We start from the raw sequence: 8,671 nt of genomic DNA, 5'->3' as shown, positions 1-8,671 counted from the left end.
GCTTTCCAGCAGGGAAGCCAGGCTGTAGTGAAGCACCCCTCTATTCTGGAGTAATGCACTGGCCTGGGAAAGCACAGCAACAGGCAGCAGAAATTCAGTTCCTTAATCCTCAAAAGAAGAATCTCAAACATGGTTCTACCTCAGTAACTGCCAACCCTTCAATTCCAATTGATCTGAGCCCAGAGTTGAAGTTCAAAGCTCGAAAGACACTAAGAAATTTTAACACACACCATCACTGAGTTACAAATAAGACAGCCTTCCCAATTCTTCAATGAAGAAAATGCTCCTAGAATTAGACAAGCCTTCTCTGAAATCCACATAGAGAAGTACCTTCCAGATCAACAAATATTCAGCCCTGGGATCTCTTTTGTTGGTCTGAATTTTCTTAACCTGATTCACTGACAGGAATCTGCTTCCACTCACTTCCTCCCAGCTGTGCAAACATTCTCAAAGCCCCTTTCCTTTATTCCTTCTTATGCCATTTACAAGCAAAGTATCAATGTAGGGCAAGAGAGATGGCTCAGCAGGTAAAAACAATTGCCACAAATGTCAGAAGACCTGAGTTAAGATCCCCAGAACCCATGTACAATCTAGACACGGTGGTACACATCCATAATCACAGCATTCCAATGCAAGATGGGAAACAGATACAGGAGAATCTACCCCATCCCACCCTGGAAGCTCACAGCCAGCTTGCCTGGAGTACACAGAGCACCGGCAAACAGCAAGAGAGACTCTGCCTCTAACAAGGTGGAAAGTGAGCACCTGCCTGAAGTTGTCGTCTGACCCCCACACATGTACTACATGCACACACCCTCATATACAAACATACATATACACTAATAAATCAATAAACATTTAAATATTTTAAATAAGTAAATAAAATTTTAAAACCACACATACTTCACTTTAGCATTTACAATGCTTTCAGCCACTAAATTTAGATAAAGTGCAGTACATCTCTTTCAAACCAGTAAGTTTCACAAAACCACTTAAAGTCATGTGAATTGAAACTTTGAAGAGATAATGCTGTAGAGTGATTAGATGTACCAGTACTGTGCTCAGCTCCCACTGACTGCATGGTTCCAGGGGAATACTGTAACTGCACAAACTGCAGTGTTTTCCTCTATAAAACGTGAAGGAAATGCCTCAAAGAATTGTAGTAGATTAAATGACACACTGCAGTAAAAAAAAGACCCTTGCATGTTGTCCTCTTAATATGAAACAAAGATGCACTGGCACGTGGCTATTGTCTCAAGCAGAAAAATGCACAGTAAAGGAGAGTTGTACAGAGTTCTCAGTTGGATTGCCTGAATTGAGTTCCTGCTTTGTCACAATCTGTAGGACCTCCATGTGAGTTCTTTACATCACCTCCCTCAGAAAGTTATGTAGAGCCCACAAAGGGATCGGACTGAGAAAGTACCTTCTATACCGGCATTTATTAAGCAGACTAACTGTGATGCAGAACAGGCTGAGGAGATGGCTAGGTCAGTAGAATTGATCTTGCAAGCAAGAGGAACCCACATAAAAAGTTGACCATAGTGCTTATAGTCCCAGGACTGGGGAAGTAGAGACAGGGACATCCCTGGGACTCACTGGTTCACTGGTCAGCTAGCCTAGCCTACTCAGTTAAGCCAATGGTTAGTTCCAGGCCAATGAGAGACCCTGCCTAAAAAGAAAAAAGGTGGACAGCACCTAGGAACAATACTCAAGGTTGTCCTCTGGCCTACACACACACACACACACACACACACACACACACACACGCACACACTGAAACAATGGGGAAAAAAGCATGATGCATAGCAAGACTAGTCACTAAGGTGTCTACCGTCCAATGAAATGCAGCACAAAATAAGCCTCAGGTGCCAGGAGCTGCGTGCTCCTATTAGAGTAAACCCTCTCAAACAGGTAGATTATGGTAGATTAAGGCATCTTGAACACACGGTGATTTAAAGACTGGTATCTGAGTTTCTTTCTCCCACAGATATCCACTCTTGTCATAGATTTTCACACCAGATTTTAAGACAGTCTCAAACAAGGGTGAAATTAATCTTCCTTTTATTTGAGACAGTGTCTTATCATGTAACCATAATAACTGTGGCTGGCATGGAACTCACTATGCAGTCCAGACTGGCCGCATTCTGACAGAGATCTGTCTGCCTCTGCCTCTGCCTCTGCCTCTTACGTGCTGGGATTAAATGTATAAACCACCATACCTGGCTTAACAATATTTTTTTTCTGAAACAATATCTTACTATGTAGCCCTAGCTGGCCTTGAATTCACTATGTAGACCAAGTTGGCCTCAATCTCACAGTGATCTACCTGCTTCTGCCTCCCAAGTGCTTGGATTAAAGGCATGCACCATCACACCCAGCCCCTTAATTATATATTTTAAAAGTCTATCTGAGCCCTATTCTAACTGAAGTTTGAGGCAGCCAAGCTCTGGATTGGAGCTATGGAAATAAATCCTTCCCAGCTGATTTGCCAAGTCCTCTGTCATCACTGAAGTCCCTCACTGGCACCTACAGCCTTGAGCATAGATGAAACATAGGTCTAAATTCTCCATATTTTATATAAAGTTACCAACTGATTTTATTACAGTGCTATCTAAGTGATACAGCAAACAAATATTAACAAAACTCCATGCACATCTTGACATTTTAGAAGTTCCCCCCAAATATGCAGAATGAGTTTATTATTCCATTTCTTTTTTTTTCTTTAAAAATATTTCCATCAATTGTGTTCTAGTTTGCTTTCTGCTACTGTGATGTGATAAACATCATGATCAAAAGCAACTTGAGGAAGAAAGAGTTTATTTGGCTTACACTGCCAGGTCACAGTCCATCCTTGAGGGAAGTCAGGAGCTCATATAAGAGCAGAGGCAGGAGCCATGGAGGAATGCTGCTCACTGACTTGTGCCCTCTGGCTCATTCTTAGACAGTTTTCTCATATAACCAGGCCCACCTGCATGGGGATGGCACCACCCACAGCAGGATGGGCCCGCCTACATCAATCATCAATCAAGAAGATGCCCCACAGCCATTCCCACAGCCAATCTGATAGAGGCAATCCCCAAATCCAGACTTCCTCAGATAAATCTGGGCTGTGTTGAGTTGACAACAGAAGCTAACTAAAAGTAAAAGAGTAATGTTAACTTAATAATCTCCTTCCAAAATAAAAGTTGTCTGTCATCTTACAACTCAGAACCTTCCAGAAACATAGAAGGACCTTTCCATTGCTCTTGCCTGTCACACTTGATGGGTACCCTTCTGGAATTTCTTCTTTATATATCTGTGTCCTAAAACACATACTTCTTTTCTTTACAGAGGTAGAATTATGCTGTACACATGCAGCTCTTCAATTTGCTTGTTGGGGTTTGGTTTTGGTTTTGGTTTTTGAGACAAGATCTGCCGTGTTTTCTGTGTTGTCCAGACTGGCCTTGGACTCTTGATTCTCTATCTCAGCCTCCTGAGCAGCTACAACATAATCCCATGTTAATGTGCTTTGAATACTGTGACCCTAGTCCAGCCTTTTTGCTCTCTGAGAGCCATTTTCATCCTACAAATCATGAAGGGATAGACTTTCAGACCTAACCTCTAAAATGCCATTACATAATTCCATCTTCCCTCCCAGCAACTAAGAAATAAAGTGTACATTCTAGCTTGGGTTTGACCTCACAGTGCCCTAGTTAGTCTCAAAAAGGCAGGAAATATGGCCTGGAGAGATAGCTCAGCAGTTAAGAACAGTGGTTGTTCTTGCAGAAGACCCAGGTTTGAATCACAGCACCCACATGGCAGCTAACAACTCCAGTTCCAGGGAATCCTATGGTCTCTTCTGTCCTCCGTGGGCATTGCACAACATGGGTGCACTTACATACATGCAGGCGATACACTCATACTCATAAAATAAAAATAATGAAATATTCTTTTAAAAAGGCAGGAAATCAAGATGGTTAGGCAAGTGGCTCCAGAGTTAAGCATCCCATTTAGATCTAAGCTGTACTATTCCTGCTTTCCCAACCTTCAGGCGTAGCCATCTCCAGCCCACAGAGAGGCCAGGTGCTAGGGTGAGAGCAGTGGGAATGGGAAGAGAGAGTGCAGAGAACATGGAGAAGACACCTACAACTGTGCTCCACACCTCATGGGTTGGTATTAAAATAAATAAGCTAGCTGGTGGCACCCTTAATCCCAGCACCCAGGAGGTAGAGGCAGGGAGATCTCTGTGAGATCCAGGCCAGCCTGGTCTACATAGCGAGTTCCAGGCCAGCTGGGGCTACAGGGAGACCTTGTCTCAAAAGGACCAAAATAAATAAATGCATTAAATAAATGAGTAAGTACATAAAAGCTAGTATGCAAAGGGGGCAGAGTCATGACCATTTTTATTGGGGTACATCAGAGGCGCCCAGTGTTTGCTGTACTTATTAAGTTGACATCAGCTATAAGCCAAGCAATTGACTTGTGTTATCCATTTAATTCTCACTACAACCTGAGAGGAAGAAATTGCTGCCCCCATTTTAGACTATAAATGAGGAAGTAAGCTCAGGGAAATGTGATGATAGATTGAAGAGGCAGAATGAACTGACATTCATACCAAAATCCATGCTAAAATGCAGTTATCCAATAATGGAAGTGTATATTCAATATCATCTATATATAATAATAGAGACAGAACCAACTGTTTTATTTTAATTTCCACTCTACCATTGAACATTACTTTGGGGAATTTGAATAGAATTTGTTTGCCTATTTTTCTGTGGCTTTGAAAGTCTCCAAGAATACCCTCATGAATTGACAAGAAAGAGGAATTTAGCCCAATATGATGCATTAATGAAGTCTCATACCATTGCAGAGGCCAATGAACATTACTCTCTTGTAATTAAACTTCCTTGGGTTAATGTGACAGAAACACAAGACTTACATAAGCACAAAAGAGAGATTTATTATTAGAAAACAGAATAGAATCATAAAGAAAGGAAACACAACCAGGTCTAGAAGGACAAGCAGCAGGGCTGGCAAATTGGCAGGAAGGCAGAAATTGGTCTCAGGGCCCTAGAGGGGCTTCACAGCCATCATCCCTTCTCTCTTTTAGCTTTTGCCGCTCTTTCTCTGCTTCCCTGGCCCAATACTATCCACAGTTCCTGACTCAGAACATTCAAGGAACTGACCCAAGTTGAAACAAGCCTCTCAAGTACCAATCAAAAACTGACTAAATCAAATAGGAGTCCCAGGATGACACACACGCTCTCCCCAACAGACATAAATTACAAACACACACACATACATGTAAACACATACACACACACACACACACACACACACACACACACACACGGAACAAGGATAACCTATACAAGCTATCATTCAAATGAACTGCTTCTATTTAGACACATGTCTACCCATTCTTCCATCAAAATACTTGAAAGAGGGTCCAGCTCTCAGGCATGCATGGCTTAAAGAAAAATGGGGGAAAGAAGTATTGAGATTGGACACATATGAGCTGCAGAAAATTGCTGAGAAACAGCAGCTGAGCAAGGACTGAGTGGGCCTTTATGTGATGCTTAATCAGGTAGTGAGGAGGGAGGGGCCCTGCCAGCCAGTACAGCAGCCAGCCCCTCCAGGAGCCCCGGGAATAGAGAGCAGTCTGCTAGAGAATTCTCTCACAATAGGCTGGCAGAAATAGATGGTCCACACAGGGAAGGATCAATTGTAAAAAGTGGAATTAGTCATTCTAAATCATGCAGCTGTGGTCGAAGGGAGCTCTTCTAAAAATCATTAAACAATCATGTATTCCTATTGATTTATTCAAAATACCTTGAGGGAAAGCAGATTAAACACAAGGTAAAAGTAAGCTAATGCAGATTAAATGGATGAAGGATGGGCAGAGAGTTCCCTAGGTAGTTTTTGTACTAATGAGAGGAAAATTATATGTACACTATTACCAGGATAAAAGGGTCTATTAGAGGTCTTTTGCTTGACATATTTATGTATTTCAAATACTAAGTAGCATAGTGAATTAGGTTTACTCTGGACATTTGTTATTTTTATTGCATCTCCAAAGTGATAAACAGAGTTCTCTGTTGAGGGCAGTGTGCTGCCTCACTCAGAGAAACCCTGCCTGAATAGGCAATCCTGATGTCACGACTGCTCCCTGGACATCATATGTCACCAAGACCAGAAATTTGACTGCAAGGACCAAACCTTGAAAATCCAAGAGAGACACGCACAGCCAAAGATTGAAGTGAGCAAGGTGCGGTGATTACAGAAGGGCTCTGTTCTTTCCGTCACATTCAGAAACGTCCTTGAATCTATCCAAATGCCTTGCTTACCGCATCAGAAATCCAAAATGTGGATGTGCTTGTGACATGTTCTCCTCACATGTATGGTAGACACAGCAGGTGTTATCCTCAGTGCAAGAAACACTAGCAGGAAAGTTGTAAGTGAGGGGCTCCAAGGATATGCAACTAGTAAGGGTAAGAATAGAGACCTCAGATAAGTCCCTCCCCTGGTTCAGGCTCTTTCTGCTACACTGCGTACCAGCGAAATTTGTACTTATGTGCCATTATTTTTAGTACATTTATTTTAAAGATATTGTTATCTGGATTCATTGGATGTTTAAAATCACCTCGCTGTCCCCTTCAAAACACTTCACCCTCCCCATTCTTCATTTCCATCACCATCTATTTCAGTCACGTGAGAAATTACATCATTCTCATCATCCCTCTAAACCAAAGCAATAAAATTCCAGTTTGGCATCATTGATTCCACTGTCCTCCCTCAAAGACATTCTGCACCTTACTACCATCTTAATCCTTCTAAAATATCAGTCTCCCATAGCAAAGGTCTACCTCCAAAAGTGAGATCACAGGAATCCATATCTTTCCTCCACCCTGTTTGCAAAGGAGTCATGGAAACTGCACTATAGTCTGGCTTTGAGAGAGGTGACTTGTCAAGGAGGCATTTCTGGTTGGCAGAGCCTGTAACAGCGTCTACCATGAGTGCATTGTTCAAAAGCAATGTCCAGAACCTTATACAGTTAGAGCAGAAGCTAGAGCAGAAAGGACGGCTGATCAGGCAGACCCAAAGCTGAAGACAGTGTGAGAGTGAAGTTGGGGCCTAATGAAGGCTCATGCAATGTGATGACATCAGATCAAAATGCAAGCAGAACCAATAGGAACAGTCACCTCTCTACAATAATGGCCTTAACCTGTGACTACAAAGACATGGTAGCAGTTCTCAACTCTCCAAATGCCCAAGCTTGTCCATTTCTGGATCAACTGGACGCAGTCTAGGGATAGGATGCAAATCTAGATGATAATGAGCATTGTTGAATGTTCCACCTAAATGTCATAAAAAATATAAAGGTGTTTTTGTTACAGTTTAATATCTTTGTAAAGAATTGAAATGCAATTTAAAATAATGGGAGCATATATACATCAAGAACTGATAGTGTTACCACTTCCCGCATTTCCAGCTCTGTTCTCTGCCTTTAAGGTATCAGTAGCACATAAGTACACATGCACATATGCACAATATTCATTAACTGTCTAAAATCATTTTGGACAAATTCAAATAGTAGTAGCATAGCTCTAAGAAATGACTGCATAGTTAAAGCTGCTTAAATACCACAGAGCTCACAAAAAGAGCAAAAACACTGTCCTTAGGGACTGTAACAGCTGGAAAACACAAACTGCAGTTTGCCCTCATCTGTTTCAAACAGCAGCCTCTTCCCCAAACCATCAGATCATACTCAGGGCTACATCCTAATCAAAAGTTACAAAATATGGCTTTGTCTCCCATTTTGCAGTCACGAATGTGTTTTCGGACGGTCCAATTTAGGAAGCGGCATTAGAAAAAGAACTTCCTACACCAGAGGCCCTACTCAGTTGAGAATCTCTTTTGTCCTTATTTTGGATGGGGGATCACTACAGCTATGTAAGTTCAGGACAGGAAAGGTCTTTCTGCTTACTGAAAATGAGTTCTATTCACAACTGTGCTTCCTCAGAGTTTGGCTGTTCACATTTTCTTGGACGCTGTTAAGAGTTATAAAATAAACACTCCCAAGATTGTTTTCTTAAAAGTCAGTCCAACCTAAAATAAAATGAAAAGAACTTTTCTGAGTCTTCAGCTTAACATGGGTGCATTTCACTAGAAAAGTACCATTTTCAACCTCTCTTTGAACTTCTTCAGATTGATCTTTGTTTTTTCAAGTCTCAACACTGCCTGTTTTCCACTAGAGACTTCTGTTTGATGACTGACTCTATCCTAAACTCTGGGACAACAGTTGGATGTCAGCTATTTATTTAAGACCTGAATTCAGGCAAATACTGAGACAGGTGTTTAGCAACTTGAACAGTAGTTGAGTAATTATAGAGATTAAACCTAGAAGGGTATCAGAGGCAGATGATTCCACCAGCAGTTTCCAACCAGATACAGGGGTATTTATTGCTCCATTTTACAGCTGAGACACATGAAAGGTGGAAGACTGAGATCATTTACTAATGGATGCATGATGATTAGTTAAGAGAGAAAGAAGGAGGCAAAGGAGAATTGGATCTAGATGATCTCCCTTTGAAGGTGGATTGCTTCTGCTGCCTATAGAACAACTCGTATCATGCACCTTGGATACATGCAGTACCAAATTCACACAAAATGATCAACACCTTGGATT

The sequence above is a fragment of the Nannospalax galili genome, unplaced genomic scaffold (genome assembly GCF_000622305.1).
Source record: "Nannospalax galili isolate Female #2095 unplaced genomic scaffold, S.galili_v1.0 scaffold405, whole genome shotgun sequence".
Classification (NCBI taxonomy): domain Eukaryota; kingdom Metazoa; phylum Chordata; class Mammalia; order Rodentia; family Spalacidae; genus Nannospalax; species Nannospalax galili.
The sequence above is the reverse complement of the archived record's forward strand: the minus strand, read 5'-3'. Positions refer to the sequence as shown.